This window comes from Equus przewalskii, chromosome 5 (assembly GCF_037783145.1).
Source record: "Equus przewalskii isolate Varuska chromosome 5, EquPr2, whole genome shotgun sequence".
NCBI classification, from domain to species: domain Eukaryota; kingdom Metazoa; phylum Chordata; class Mammalia; order Perissodactyla; family Equidae; genus Equus; species Equus przewalskii.
The window spans coordinates 1,781,513-1,797,664 of record NC_091835.1 but is presented as its reverse complement, the minus strand read 5'-3'; the positions used below and the strand labels follow the sequence as shown (position 1 = coordinate 1,797,664).

The window sequence follows — 16,152 nt, the reverse complement described above, 5'->3', positions numbered from 1 at the left end:
TGAGATATTTTAATTAACTTTGATCTATTCTCCAAACCTGTGTTGGAATATCTCTGTTGTTTATATAATCATAGTACGTTAACCTCTTTTATAGACTTCAGTTGCATTCAAAGTACAAATCTTACCCCTGAACAAATGTGGTTCCTAAATTTATCCCTAGCTACCACAATTTTTAAACTCCATTCTTGTACCCCACATTATCCTAACAGAATTTCTGAGAAAGTGGGTGCCCAAGAAATTTGAGTTGAATGAAGGTCATTCAAGATTTCTGATATCAACTTGATCATTGTTCATTTTAGGGGAGAACTCTTATGCACATCTCCTCATATTTCCTTAGAAACTTCTAAAGTGTTCCTTTCTTGCTCTCTGCCTCTTCTCTTATGCTTCCCCCGAAGACAAGGAGGGGCTCATCTCTTTATGACTTTGGAATAAGCAGCTAGGCATGTTAGTCACAAACACTTCCTCCCCCTTCCTCTGACCTTTTCTCCCAACAGTAGGTTGCATTGGGTTATGAATTCATCCCTTAAAGTTCGGAGCCTGTCCCTATAGATGGAGACCTGTCCTTGTCTAGCAGTGTCAATCTGTTAATTCACAGGCGATGCCCAGTTTCTATCTTTCTGTTTCCTGGATATACCTCTGATTTGGTTTCTGAACTCGGGTGAGAATAGGGATGTTATTATGGGCCTTCAAAAATTCTATGATTAGTAGAATATAAAAGAGCTAGCCAAGACTTCCACATGTTTGATGGTGTCTGAGAAGCTGCTCTCAGGTTCCCTTCTATAATGAAAAATATCTAGTCTGGTCTTTCCTTAGCAACTCTTGATGGGCCTGGCACAGCCAGGAAACATTTTTGATGCAATTAACCAGATAAATAGATGGATCTTTGATTACACTCTGCCAGTGGTTCTCGAACGTTAGCAAGCAACAGAATCTCCTGGAGGCCTTGTTAAAACACAGATTGCTGAGCCCCACCTCCCGAATTTCTGGTTCAGAAGGTCAGCCTTGGGGCTGAGAATTTGCATTTCTAACAGTTTCTCAGGTGACATTAATCCACTGTGCTAGGCCAGTGATTTTCATACCTGGTGGCACAGATTTACTTGAGGGACTTCTTTAAAAATATCGATGCTTGGGGGCCAGCCAGCGGCGCAGCAGTTAAGAGCGCACCTTCTGCTTCAGCGGCCCGGAGTTTGCTGGGTTCGGATCACTGGTGCGGACATGGCACTGCTCGGCAGGCCACGCTGTGGGGGGCGTCCCACATATAAAGTGGAGGAGGATGGGAGGTTAGGGCCAGTCTTCCTCAGCAAAAAGAGGAGGTTTGGCAGCAGATGTTAGCTCAGGGCTAATATTCATTAAAAAAAAAAAAAAAAAAAAATGATGCTTGGACTCTGCCTCCTGGATTTATAGGTTTGACTGGTGAGAAGCTCATCTATCAGTATCTGCTTTTTAAAACCTCCCCCAGGTGAGTCAAATGGGCAGAACCACAGCCATGAGCCAAGCTCAGCAGTTCAATGATTTTATGTCATCAAAGGCAATGCTGTTTGCCTTAGGTCATGCTTCAAAGTGTTCTTGCAGAGGTGGACTGTTCCACCTTGCTGGTGTCATACTCATCTACTCCCATCAAGTAAGCTGATTTACTGCTACAATACCCCCTACTCTTTTAGATTATGATTGGAAATGTTACACTGAGTCGGGTACACAGTGACAAATGGTTGGTAAATTGGGCTTACACTTAGCCATTAAGCACACATAATTCTAGAAGGATTATAGGATTAATCTTGATGTTGCAATTATAGAACTAAAAACTCCATGGTATATGAGACAAAAATGTTAAAATAAAAGATGATATTTTGTAACCAATTACATAGTATATCTTTGTATTTATAATTTATCAAATACTATTGGAACGTAGAGCCATACAGGGATAAAAAAACAAGACTCTTCAGAATAAAATCTACATATAAGCCACATAAAGATAAAACATTAATTAACAGGTGATATTTTTTACTGAAACAAAGTGAAACACCACTTTTTAGACCAAAAACTATGCAAGCCTATCTGCTTGTGTCACTTTGAAATAAGGAAAGTATAGTTGCCAGAATGGATAGCATGTTCTACTCAATCTTGAAATAACTTCACCTATTTAAACAAATTCATACTTCAGTGTACAAAACAAACTTTCTGCCTTTTTTCATGAGGACAGAGAGAAAAATAATCAACTATTTTAAGTATCTACTAAATTAAGACCTGTAAAAAGAACAATAGAAACACATTCCTAAAGCTTATTCGTGGTTTTGTATCCTGTGAAAGAGGGCAAGCTTTCTGAATGAATGGGAAAGATTGTGTGAACTACGCTGTTTTTCTCTAATGAAAATGCCAATGATCCTCATGCTCAAGAACTTGAGGGTCTTCTGTTCCTCAACTCACAACTTAAGGAAATAGACTCTGAAATGGAGTATAAACTCTCTTCTTGGAAAATCATTGCAAAATGCTCTATTTTGACTTTATGACCTTCTTGATGATACAGGGCACATGTGGTCAACTGAGATAAACTTCTTTTAGGGGAAACCCAAGTGGAATAAAAGTCCTTGTCTTCCAGGGATGGATTCTGTGGAAGCCAGTTGTCTGGTCCTGGCGCCTCTTTCCTTACAGTTTTGAAGTCTTACCACTTCTGCATTACAACCTGCATGCAATTTTCAAATTAAGAAAATAAAAAAATGTACTTTATATGTTCAGAGGTCTTCTGTGATGAATAGTGACATTTGTTTTCTTGCCCCTGCTGACCAAGGCCCCTTTTTATTCAGGGAGGCTCTTGTCTTCTTTGTCCTGGTAGTTCTCAACTACAGTTTCTTCAAACTTAGATTACAGCCCTTTCCTTGGCCATTTCCAAAGGACTACTTCATTGAAATACCAGCTGCCACAGAGAGGACCCCTTCGAGCTGCCTTGACCCTAATTAAACAGAGCCACATCCTTTACCATCTTTTAGGAAAAGGCCCTCTCATAGGAGTGAAGCTTGAGAAATGTAAACTAATGAAAATATTCTAAGCTAAACAAAGCTGCTAATAAAGAGAAGCCAGCTATGCACAAATTAGCCAAGGCTAAGACCTTAAGAAAATTATCTCAGTAATAAGAGGTCAAAAATATACGTAGTTGTTTGAGTCAGTAATGCTAATTGTCCCCAGCTGAATGTGATCTCTCTTCACTATGAACAATCATAACACTTGACTTGAACAGACTGTAATTATATGACTGTTTTAACTGTGTAACCTTTCTGAGCCTCAGTTTTTCAACCTGTAAAATGGGGCTAAAAATAGTTGCAAATGACTAATGTGAGGATTAAGTGAGAGAATCAATATAAAGTACTTAGTACAATATCTGGATTATAGTACAATATCTGGATTATACATTACATATATATGAATCTTTGAGTATATACATATACTCTAAAAATATCCTAAAAATAAATTCATTGTAATAGTAATAATAGGAATCATTTATACAAGGCTTACTATTATTCCAAATGATTTACATGAATTAGTGTATTTAATCCTCATAACAACCCTTTGAGTATTATTATTGTATCTATTATTAGATGTGGAAACAGAATCATGGAGAAGTTACCAAAGATCAACCGAGTGAAGGGTTGAGCAGTGAAGTACCCTAGGTAAACTGACTCCAGAGACCGTTCTCTTAGTCCCTTTGCTCAACCACCTTGACTGCGCTGACTCGCTGTCATTACACATGTCCTGCAGTGACCTGTAAACATTTTTTTGGTTACTGATCATTTTAGTGTTAACTCAGAAACTGGGTGTGAGGAGGTTGATATACCTTTAAATGTACCACACTTATTCTGCTGCATATGGAGGCCCATTCATTCTTTGTTCCATGGCTATATCAGATTTACTAATTTGTATACAGTTTAAAAATGAATTGACTATTACAGGACAGATAATTAACTCATAGGGAATTCAGGATGACAATCAAATATTCTCAAACCATCTAGGACTCTTTCCTCTTTACCGGTTACTGATATTTCTAACTCACTCTGAGAATAAGAATCACAAAGTGCTTACTAAAAGTAAGATTCCCAGGTTTCTTCCTTAAAGATTCTGATTCAGCATAGCATTGAAATTTATATTTTTAATAATCAATCCAGATAATTTTTATGATCATCAAGTTTAGGGAAATCTAATCTAATCTATTCAAAAATGCCAACAAAATTTAATCAGTTAATAGTTTTAATAAGTAAACATTAATCTGAAATTTACAGATAAAATGAGAACATTATTTCTAAGGTAAGAGCTTTGAGTGTATGCCAAACTTGACCTCATTGTTTCAAAGCAATTGTTCATACTATTCAAATTATTGGTGGAGCCACATATCCCAGATATGACAGATAAAACCTAATTTTACATCTAAGTGAGATGACCTGATTAGAAGGAAATTTCCTAAGAATTCTGTAGACTGAACTCTTTAGAGAGATCTGTTCATACCCCAAATGATTTCAGTACTCAGCACAACGCATTCAAGTTTTAGTTTTTATTATTCCCAAATGAGAAGTTATCACGGCATAACCAGTTATTGAGTGAAGCATGCATGTCTAACTGGGGGGCAGCAGGCATCTCCATATGTACACTGTGCATATATTGTCTTTCTGCACTTCGTGAAGGCACTAGGAGTTCGCTGGGGGGATAGTTCTGTTCCCAAGATGACAACCATTTTCAGTCATAACCCAGCATGAGTGAGGGCGTTATACCGTAAGACACGATAGTTGTGTTGCAGGAAAGGGAAAGTGTCAGATCTTAAGGGGAAGAAGCAAAATTGAGACAAAGTAATGTCAGTAGCCTTCTCCCAGGCGTCAGATAGGCTATGAGGTAACATAATCTGGGATTTGATAAGGCAGACTTTGGATATATCTGGCTTCTATACTCTAAGGAAATATATAAAGAATAAAGCCACAGCACAAAGTAGTTGCCACTGAAAGGTGGGCTTGTGGCAGTGTTACAAGTTTGCCACTACAGGTGCTGCAGAATGAGAATCATTTGTTTTCATTTTCTTCTTGTTCTGAGAATAGCTAACACTTACAACAAAAGCATTTTTTCATTTGTTCCTTGCAAAAACTGTGCGAAGTGCTTCTATCAGTCTTATCTTACGGAGAAGGGAACTAAGTCTGAGAGGTGAAATAGTTTGCCCAAAGTCACACGTGCCTAGCAGTAGACATGAGATACAGACCTACACATGTGTGACTCCAGAGATCTTAATAACAACATGAAACTCACTGTTTCACCCACTTTGTGTGCTCAGCCATTACCTTAATCAAACCAACACTGTGCCCATGTGACGAACTTAAAAATGTCTCTTTTCATACTATGAAGATTTATCTACCAGAAACTCTGACTCTGACTCCATCTTTGGTTTTTCATCTCACTTCTAATCACTAAGCCTCCTGAGACCAAATTTCCAACTTTGAACCCAAGTTCTCCTAACAGGGATATCCATTCATAACTGTCAAGTCTCTGGGTTAACTTGATTGTTTTTTTTCCAATTTCTGTAATTGAATCTTTTGCTCATTTATTTAAACCCTTCTTGAGATATAATAAACGTATTTAAAGCTCTAAAATTCCCTCTAACTGAAGCTTTAGTGGTGTCTCACAATTTAACATGTAGTGTTCTCACCATTACTCAGCTTTAAATATTTCTTAATTTCCCTTTAAATACAAGGATAATTCAATGAGATATTGTTTGGTTTCCACATATTGGATTTTTGTTATTAATCTGTTATTACTCCTAATTTTATTGCATTATTAACAGAAACATAGTAAATGTGATTTTGCTGCTTTATAATTTATTGGGTTTTTAATGACTGTTAATTGGTGAGCTAACACATATATATATACATTCATTATTATATTTTGATTTATTTTTGTCATTTTATTCCATATTTCCACATGCAACACTTTTTGTTTCCTTTTTTCCCCCCGTTGGAGACAGAATTTTCTTCTTTGGATTAAAGTTATATGTATATTCTTTTTGTTTTTATTATGAGTAGTCATAACTTAAGATCCATACTCATGATTTTTACCTTTATTGATTTCTTGAATATATCTACTACTTCAATTTCTATCTTCTAACTTTTTAGCTTTTCTTCTATATTTTCTATCTTTTTACTCTTTTCTGCTGCTTTCTGAGAGAATATCTATCTTTCCTCTAACAAGTTCTGAGTATTTTAACAGGCTCTCATATCCTTTGGTCTCAGTATGTTGCTATTGTCTAAAATTTCAGTATCAGGTTACTAAGGATGTACTTTGCCATTTTCTACTTCTGTCTTAGATCTTTTTTTTCCCCCTGAGACAACAGGAAGCTAAGTCTTTGATCATCTTACTTCCCATAGTCTCTCCTTGTTAGTGCCATCAAGCTGATTCTGACTCCTAGCGATCCTGGGTACAGCAGAGCAAACTGCCCAATCTTTTTGTGCCATCCTCTCACCTTCTTGGCTCTATTAGACAGTGCCCCGCTGCTGTTCACAGGGTTTTCATGGACAATGTTTTTGGAAGTGGGTTGCCAGGTGCTTCTTCCTCATCTGTCTTAGTCTAGAAGCTCTGCTGAAACCTGTCCACCTTAGGTGACTGTGCTAGTATTTGAAATCCCCGTGGCAGAGCTTTCCGCATCACAGCAACACACAGCAGCCACGGTTTGACAATCGACAGCCTCTCTTGTAGCAGCTCTTAAATTGTTAAACCTGTTTCTCCAGAAGTGTATTCAGTGTAGGTCTTTGTACATTAAAACTTCCGTGACTGTTACAACTACTTCAATTGTATTCTAGTTTTTTAGTTTTTTCTACTACAATTCTCTATCTTTTTCTTCTTTTCTGCTGCTTTCTGGGAGCATTCTTCTTTCTGATATTTATGTATTCTTCAGTCGGTGTAACCTTACTATTTGTCCCCACCTCCTGGGATGGAGCGTCCCAAGAATGACAGAACCATTGTTTACCATGTCTATTTGCTCCCACTTCCTCAACAATTACTCTCATCAAGTTTTCATTTTTAACTTTTTCTCTTTTCAAAACAGCAGCATTAGGAGAAGGCAGTCTCCTGAGATTTGTAGCCCATCAGACCCAGGGCTAAGGGGAGGGAGCAGAAAAAAGAATACCGGACGTGGTACCTCAGTTCCCATCCATTTATTTACCTCCTCGCCTCTCACCTGCTAGTCTTCGAGTTCTCTGATTTGAAGCAGAGGCCCTAGTAGTCTGGCCTGTTACGCCAGTTTCTGAGGTGAAGGGAAAGGCACTGTCTGTCCAAAGGCGGTGGATGCTAGAGCATAAATTACAACCCTTTTCTTCCACTCCCGCCTGGGGCTGCCTTTCACTGTAGACTTGGCCTTCACCTCTCAGAAACATGAGAGATCAAGACAGCCTTCTTCTTTCCATGTTATCTTATAATTTTTATATTCTTTTTTTTTTTTTGCTAATAGAAACCAGGTTTCTCTTTATTACTCGAGTTTAGAGTAGATGTTGCAGGATGCAGTCAACAGTTGGGCTGTTTGCCATTTTAAGAATCCTTAAGTTTCTGTATTAGTAACCGCCTTGGTTTTCCAAGCTCTTTAGGACTTTAGACAAACTGGGCTCTGTCTTGTTCTAGCTCACTCGGCCCTACATACACACACACACACACTCATATATACACATCGTGGGACTGGAGTTCCACCTTCAAACCCCAGAAATGTGTTAAGGTTTCCATTGTTGACTGATGGCCTGTGCACCTGCCTGTCTGGATATTTGAATACAGCTGGTGTATTAGTTTTAATCTAGTCAGGAAAACTGTCATTTCATATAAGGAATTGGTTAGATAGGTATTGGAGGACAGTAAAGGCAAAAAGAACGACCAAAGGTTACACTAAGATAGCAACTGTAAGAAGAAGCTACCACTGTTGGAGCTGGGAGAAAAAAAGAATAAGGATGGGGTTGTCAGAATACACCATCTTGGAGTAGGGGCACTCTGGAGCACATATTCAGACCACTGAAAAGGTTGTATCAGCCAACTGGGTGGATACCTCTGAGAGGTACCATGAGGCTGGTACTCAGAGTATAGAAAAAAATTGGTAACTGGACCAGGTGTTGCAGCCATGGTGATGCCAGCAGAAAGGAAAAGCAAATAGGAAACAACGGCTTCTTTTTCTCTCCTCCATCCTCCCTGTCTTCCTCTAAGCCCCCCTACCAGCAGAGTTGGACAGCCAGCCAGCTGGGAGGGGGATGTGTGGCTTGCACAGGCGGAGTCCCAGGATCACAAAGCAGAGTATAAGAAGGTGGGTTTGGAGCTGAACAGCAATAATTATTTTATCAACTCCTCCTTAGTTTTCTGCCTACTTGGTGTACAACACTTACATTTACCTTCATGGACTTCTTCCAGTCGCCTGATGACTTACCTGATACAGGGAATAGTGAGCACTGGTAATATCCCAGATTGGACACTCAACAGAAAAGGAATTGATACTGGGGACCCTACTGAAAGGTCTCTAAAGCTGTAACAGCCAGAGGCTTCCAAGGCTAGAAGCTGTCATCCACTATTTTCTCCACTTACAAGAGCAGCTGCCAGAAGCATGACTTTAAGACTCTGATTAAAGCTGGCAGCAGCATGTACTTTTGGCTGAATAAGGGGCCTTTATTTCTGCTCATCTCTGAGAGAAAACGGGAACAGAGCTCAATGCTCGTTTTACGTTTGGGTGGATGAATGAAAAAAAAATCATACGTAGACTAGGAGACTTGATGCCCAAAGAGATCAGATAACTTGCCTCAGGTCACATGGCTCATTAATGCTAGAGCCATATCAAACTCTCGACGTATTACTGAGTTTCTTCTGTTACATTAGAGTATCAATTCAGTTTCAGTCTAATTCTGGATATAGAAGAAACACACCTTCATGTATATATACGGTTCTATATGCAACCCTAATTTCCTGAAATTTGGCTGAGGGTGTCAGGAGATATAGGTTGAGAAGAGCACATTTCTTCTCTGCAAACAGTTTGTAATCCTTTAAACGGCAAGATAAGACATGTACATACGTAGCTATAATCCAAAATAGAAAAAGACTTTCTCTCCTGAAGCAAAGTGTAAGTAGAGATTACTAATACCTGGGAAAAAACAGAATCTATCAAACCCCCTCAAAATGGCCATTTGAAATAGTCAAGGAATGCCAAATATCATTTAATGCAGGAACTTTCTGTAATTTAATTAAAAGTATTATAAATTATAATTGTGAAAAAAATCAATCCTTCTCTTACAAGTGAAAATTACCTGAATTTTCTTATTTAAAATGATTTTTTAAATGCCATTTTCAGGAAAAACAAGTAAAGACAATACGATAAACAGAACAAGCATAGAGACACAAGATCAGCTTTCAGTTCTTCAGAAATGAAAGGGAGCCCTCATTCGTTAGAATGCCAAAGAAATTGCTTTCTTGTGTATTTTGGGTTAAAAATAGCTATCAATTGAAAGGACAATTTATTGCTCAAATGTTGAAGAACGCAAATCAACTCCAAATGGTTTAGTACAAATAAACTCCAAATTGTACAGCAATTGCAGCTATTTGCCATAGAGGTAACACAAACATGGATCTTGAGAAAATGAGCTAAGATTTTCGATCTCAATCATTGGGGTATTTTGCTGATAATATCAAATATTATAACTTACTGTCATGAGACTGAAGATATAATATTGATATATGAAGAAGATAATTTCATGATCAACAATAGCAAAAGAAAACCAGAAAAAGGCCCCAGAACACATGCCTTTTGGGTCTTGTTTATTTATTTGGTGAACTTGTATCTGTTTTTCCCAGAATGTGAATAATGTTGTTAAAATCCTGAAATGTTCTCACATTTTCTCCACTGCCTTTACGCAGAAATATACTTGAAACCATTCAAGAAAAATGCCTACATACTCTGGACGTTTGCTAAAACAATTTAGACTCTGAACGTCCTTTTGGCTAAACAATCTCTCTCTCAGAAATTTAAGCTTGTTTTCTTTACGGCAAAAATGAAAATTGATCATTTACCTGTGTCTTTATTACTCATCCATATCAAAAAGTAGTGTTTTTAAAACAATTTATCTCAAAGTTCCTCACCTTCAGCTTTACTGACATTTTGGGCTGGACACTTGCTTGCGGAAGGAAGCTGTCCTGTGCATTGTAAGATGTCCAGCAGCATCCCCCGGCCTCTACTTGCTAGATGCCAGTGGCAACCCCATATGCCTCCAGGCATTACCAAATGTGCCCTGTGGGCAAAATTCCTGTGGTTGAGAACCACTGGTTTATCTTTGCCAAGCTTGTCTCTAATCCAAAGCATCTATTAGATTGATACCTCATTATACTAATTGATCGATTTAAGGCAAACATGGGACATTAAGTTTGGAGAATATATGGGGGTAAGAAAGATGTGGAATTGGAAAGATGCCAGTGGCTTGAGGAATATAGGACAATAAAGCACTTATATAGCACAATCCATGCACTTAGTAGACATTTAATACATACTTTTCAGGTAAACTAACCATTAGGGAGGAAACAGGCTTGAGAGTTTCTGGGATTTGGGGATAAGAGTGCTGGGAAGAAAGAGGAAGAAACACAGTTAAAGAGGTTATAAATCAGCATAAAACTCTGAAACAGGCATTGCAAGGTTAAAAGTTTGGGGCCCAGCAAGATTTTGCTGGTATTCGAAGGTTTTAGAAGCGGTTCTCAATCTTATGGCAGTCTGACCCATGAGAAAGAAAAAAGGCTCTACAAGTGACACCAATGGCGCTTCTCAGGCTCCTGAGAATGCTGAGTCTGACAGGGGACTTGAGTACTATTGGGGTTTGTCTTGGAATAACATATAATGTACAAAGCGAGGTCCGTAACAGTGAGGTTCATAAAGAAGAGGAATGAAGGGACAAGTTTGGGGTCAGCAGAGACTGAACACTGACAGTGTGCACGTGGACTGGGAGAAGTGGTGGGCAGGCCTGCAGGTCTTCTCTCATGTTTGGGCTTTCACTGGGCCTGCAGTCATGCAGAGGGATCCCGGCAGCCTCCTGGGCCTACTCTTCATGGAACACTGTTCTAGAGATTTTCTTACGCAATTGTTCTGAGTAGCTGTGGACGGGAAGTTCCGTGTCGTGTATATTCATCTTGTGGCCCATTGCCAACCTCAAAAATTTTCTCAGCTCTTTCTATAACTAGATCATTCACTATATTTTTCATACCTACAGAAGAAACGTTTTTCTCTGTCTTTTTTTTTAATGTATGCAATCATGGTTATGTTCATTAGTTTCACTGTCTCTCTGCATGAAAAAGCTTTATGAAAATAAATAGCTATTGTTTCATCTTCTAACTTCTATTTCATCTAGGTCTTAATATTTATTTTAAAAAAAATCACCTAATTAAATGGGAAAATATGGGCTTCAAAAGTGTCGAAGTACAGGATTTACCATCTGGAAACAACTGTGCCTGGAAGGCTAATTGCAGTTTAAGTATTTTGTCTAAGAGGTAAGTCTAAGAAAACCCCTTCCAAAACAAAGGATTAAAATATTTATTAGGTTTTCAAGTGTTTTCCTAAATATTCAAATGAAGTGGTGAGGTGGTGAAATCTCTCTTCTGACTCGAGACATTTTCCACTGACTTATTCTAACTACACAGCATGTCAGACATCTGAGGCATGTTCTGAACACTTTGAATGACTTAAATTCCCAAGGAGAAAAGTGATTTAGGTGTCTTTAGATATTATTTTTATTGTTCAATAAATTCGCTAAATTGCATATTCTAATTGAAAAAATGGCTACTGGAAAAATTATAAGCATAGATCGTTTTACCCCGGAGAAATTGCTTCTGCATTTTTCTTTGTTTGAGTATCTGTTATGATACTAATCACAGTGGGTTATACATTACCGGTGTTTACATTTGTGTCAGTGTGTTAGATGAGAGACATCTAATTAACTAGTAAATATTAAGAAGTGTCCAGGAAAATCATATTTTGTCTCTGCTCTAAGTCTTGTTTTTAAATCTGAGGACCTTCTTTTAAAAGGATTATAGTCAAAGTGGATCGTGTTCCGAGAAGAGAAACTGGCTGATGAGAAATAAACCATACTACATAAAGGAGCTACTGAGCTACTTGGGCTGTTCTCCTAGAAATGAGGCTACAATAGGTCAGACGGAGAAAGACAAATACTGTATGATTTAACTCATGTGTGGAAGATAAACAAACAAATGAACACATAGATACAGACACCAGATTGCTGGTTACCAGAGAGGAAGGGGGTGGGCAAAAGAGGTAAAGGAGACATTTGTATGGTGATGGATGGAAACTAGATTTTTGGTGGTGAATATGATGTAGTCTATACAGAAGTTGAATATAATGACGTACAGCTAAAATTTATATAATGTTTAACCCAATGTGATCTCAATAAAAAAAAAATGGAAGAGCTATGCCCACAGTGACCAGGTAAGCAGCATGGCAAAAATACATAGAAGGGACTCTCACTTAAAAATGTATTCATGACTGGTGGTTTGTACAGGTGAATTCTAGTTCTTTGCCAGGTCCTCCTGCACAGTCTGACTTTCTACTCTTTCGCAGAAGAAAGGCTCCCATCTCACAGATCTCTGCTTGATTGTCTTGCTCTTACCCGAGGCATTGGACATGCTAGAACTATCAGGAGAATGTGCCTGGAGTTCCGCAGCCAGGGGCGTGACAGTCCATACTAGTGCAGATAATGAGGTCCTTGGCTTGCAGAAATGGCTTTATGATATTAATTTAGCTAATTGTGGGCAATAATGATAACAATAGCAGAAGATATTTATCAAACATTTAATATCTGTTAGATGCTGATCTAGTATTTTACCTACACTAACCCATCACACCGACCATAATTCTGTGACATTAAGTACTATTATTACAGTCCTTTTACTGAAGAGCAAAGTAACACCGAGAGTATTTAAGAAACTCCCTCAAAGTTGCAGTTCATAAGGCTGTAAATTTGGTTATTGTCACAGGTTGAATTGTGCCCCCCTAAAATTCACATGTTGAAGTGCCAGTGGCTCAGAATGTGACCTTAGAAATAGGATTTTTGTAGACGATCAAGTTAAGATGAGGTCATTACAATGGGCCCCAATCAATATGACTGGTGTCCTTATAAAAAGGGGAAATTTTGACATAGGACAGACACAGATACTGGGAGGATATTGGGTGAAGAAGAAGACAGAGGTTGGGGTGAAGTTTTCTAAGGAACACCAAAGATTGATACCAAAGCACCACAAGCCAGGCGAGAAGATCGGAACAGATTTTCTCTCACAGCCAGCAGAAAAAAGCACCACTGCTGACTCCTTAATCTTGGACTGGTTCTAGTCTACAGAACCGTAAAGCAATAAAAGGCTGTTTTTTTAAGCCATCAAATTTCTGGCAGCCCTAGCAGACTAACACAGGTATCCTGTGTGTTTGTCAGTCCCAACTGTAAACAGTAACATACACAGTGAATCACGCACTTGCTTAACATATCTTTGTTAAATAACAAGGCAAAGTAACACAGACTACTATTCTACAGCCCTTACAAGTTGCTCCTTCCCTATTAGGGTCTAAGTGGGATACCAGAGCTTTCTGGGTCTCCCGGCCTATCATGCAGAAACAAGATTAGATGCATTTCTGGTTGGACACAGGAAGCAAAATTAGGATCCATGAATAAGAGTTACATAGGAGTAAATGTTGGCAAAATGAGAAGAAATCTTCCCCTGCAACAAAGGCTGCCCAAAATGGGAATGAGAGTTCTCGAGAGTCTGTGGGGTTCCCATCTTAATAGATGTTTGTCATCTCAGGAGGGATCTGGTCCTCAGTAAATGATTGACCCCTCTAATCCTTATGAAGCAGCTCCCTAACTGTCTTGCTGTGCAGGAAAAAGCAGGTCAAAGGTGAAAATTAGTTTCTAATATGAACAGGGTTGACTACACTAGATCTATTTCTAAAGTAGTTATAAAGGAGCACGTGAGTCTCAGAGAAGTGTCCCAGCGAAGATTACTGTTATGCGCTCAGATGCAGTTTAAAGAGAACTGTTATACAGTACCTTCCTTTATCCATGGTTTCGCTTTGTGTGATTTCAGTTACCCGTGGTCAACCGAGGTCCGAAAATATTAAATGGAAAATTCCAGAAATAAACAATAGATTTTAAATTGCATTCCATTCTGAGTAGCGTGATGAAATCTCCTGCTGTCCAGCTCCATCCTTGGTCCAGTGTGTCCACCCTGTCTCTGCTCCACCCCCACCCCCATTAGTCACTGAGTAGCTGTCTGGGTTATCAGAGGGACTGTGAGGCATCACAATGCTTGTGTCACTCTTATTTTACTTAATAATGGCCCCATAGTGCAAGAGCAGTGCTGCTGGCAATTCAGATATGCCAAAGAGAAGTTGTAAAGTGGTTCCTTTAAGTGAAAAGGTGGGAGTTCCTGATTTAATAAAGAAAGAAAAAAAATCAAATGCTGAGTTTGCTAAGATCTACGGTAAGTTTTATTACAGTATATTGCTATAATTGTTCTATTTTATTAATAATAATTGTTGTTAACCTCTTACTGTGTCTAATTTATAAGTTAAACATTATCATATGTATGTATAGGAAAAACATAATATATGTAGAATTCAGTACTGTCTGTGATTTCAGGCATTCACTGGGGTTCTTGGAATCTATCTCCCAGCAGATAAGGGGGCACTAATGTAGCAACAATCTCTGAGAAAGACGTGGAAGGAAGAGCTTAAAAATTACCTGATACTCACAAAAAAGAGCTGGCAAGAAAGATATAATGGTATTTTATTTACTGGTGGTGAGAGAGATACAGAGCAAAGAATATCACAATTGTGAAGAGGTAACCATCACTTCTCAGATCGTAAAAAGAAGTTTCTCTGCTACCCAGGGCTGTAGATACTTTATCCCCCAAAACATACAGAAAGCAAGAGCTGCTGAGGCAGTTACGTGTCTGAAAAACATAGATATGACATAACTGCTATTTAAGATCTGTTTTTTCTTCCAGAAAAAAAAAAAGGCAAAGAAGTATGCAGCTGTGTGGCTTAAGTGGCTAAAAGTAAGATATGAAATCATTTGCTCTGGTTATTTTTAAACTAGTGCAGTGCTGGAGGTGCTGTCTGAAGAGCTTTCCTATATGTAGAAAGGAAATGGAAACTGAAAATATGGCACCCAGAGCAAAACAGATTTTGTTTAGTTTTTGGTGTGGAACCCACCTGAGACCACTCATTTTCATATATCTACTTTGTAATTCTGATGACAGACCAGACATTTTTGACATTAAAATTGTATGATGTCTTATAAAGAAGTGCCTCCTCTCAAGTCTTATGCCATATTAGCAGCCAAGAAAGGACTCCCAGTCTCCTGACTTCTAATCCAGGCTCATTTTTACTCTGAATTGTGGACCGGAAATTATTCAGAAAACATGGACACGTAAAATTTCATTCCCAAATTGAGAAAGACAAAAATTTGGAAATGTTGGGTTTGGAGAGATTATTATAATTTCTCGTTGTTCTATTATTTAGTTAAGTTCACATTTTTTACAAAAATTGGTCAGCTTCCCTTGTGCTAAAAGACGGTTAGTATAGAGTTGTCTAGCTTTTTCTAACCTAGGAAGAAAATTAGTGGGGGAAATAATTTTCGTGTCTTCGTAAGAATAAGAGAAGAAATAATATTTATAATAATAAAACTAAGCATTCACAAATTTAATCCACAGAACCTAAGATTTACCTTAAATAAAACTAAACCAACCCAAGATGTTTGAAGCCTGCCTAATTCTTAACTATATAGTTTCCTCTGGTCCTTCTTAAAAATACTTTTGAAATGTTAGATCTAAAAACAGTGAAATAACTTACCTTCCCCTTTCATCCACACAGGACTCTTCCTTCCCTAATTTTTACTTCTACAATAAAGCTGAATTGGAGACATTAAACTCTGGTTCTATTTTGATGTTATTATCAATAGGTACACACACACACATGCAATGCCCATGTGTTCATTTCATGATGAGTCATTTATAAGTTAGGAGCACAGTAAAACATGATTTTTTTTTTTTTTTTGCCTATTACTGTTTCTAAAATTGATTCAAATGTAGAGACACTCAAAATAAAATGCTCCATGTAGGTTTTCAGTT

At 38.1% G+C, this 16,152-nt stretch overlaps 1 long non-coding RNA gene across 2 annotated transcripts in view; it reads right to left on the bottom strand.

The window, feature by feature from the left end:
• The window catches only part of LOC139083448 (uncharacterized), an 81,979-nt gene extending 67,685 nt beyond the window's left edge, over nt 1-14,294 (bottom strand). For both annotated transcript variants that reach the window (XR_011540156.1, XR_011540157.1), the window contains exon 1: nt 14,070-14,294. This is a non-coding gene — a long non-coding RNA (uncharacterized lncRNA). The remainder of the gene's footprint in view (nt 1-14,069) is intronic.
• Between the last annotated feature and the right edge of the window lie 1,858 nt (nt 14,295-16,152).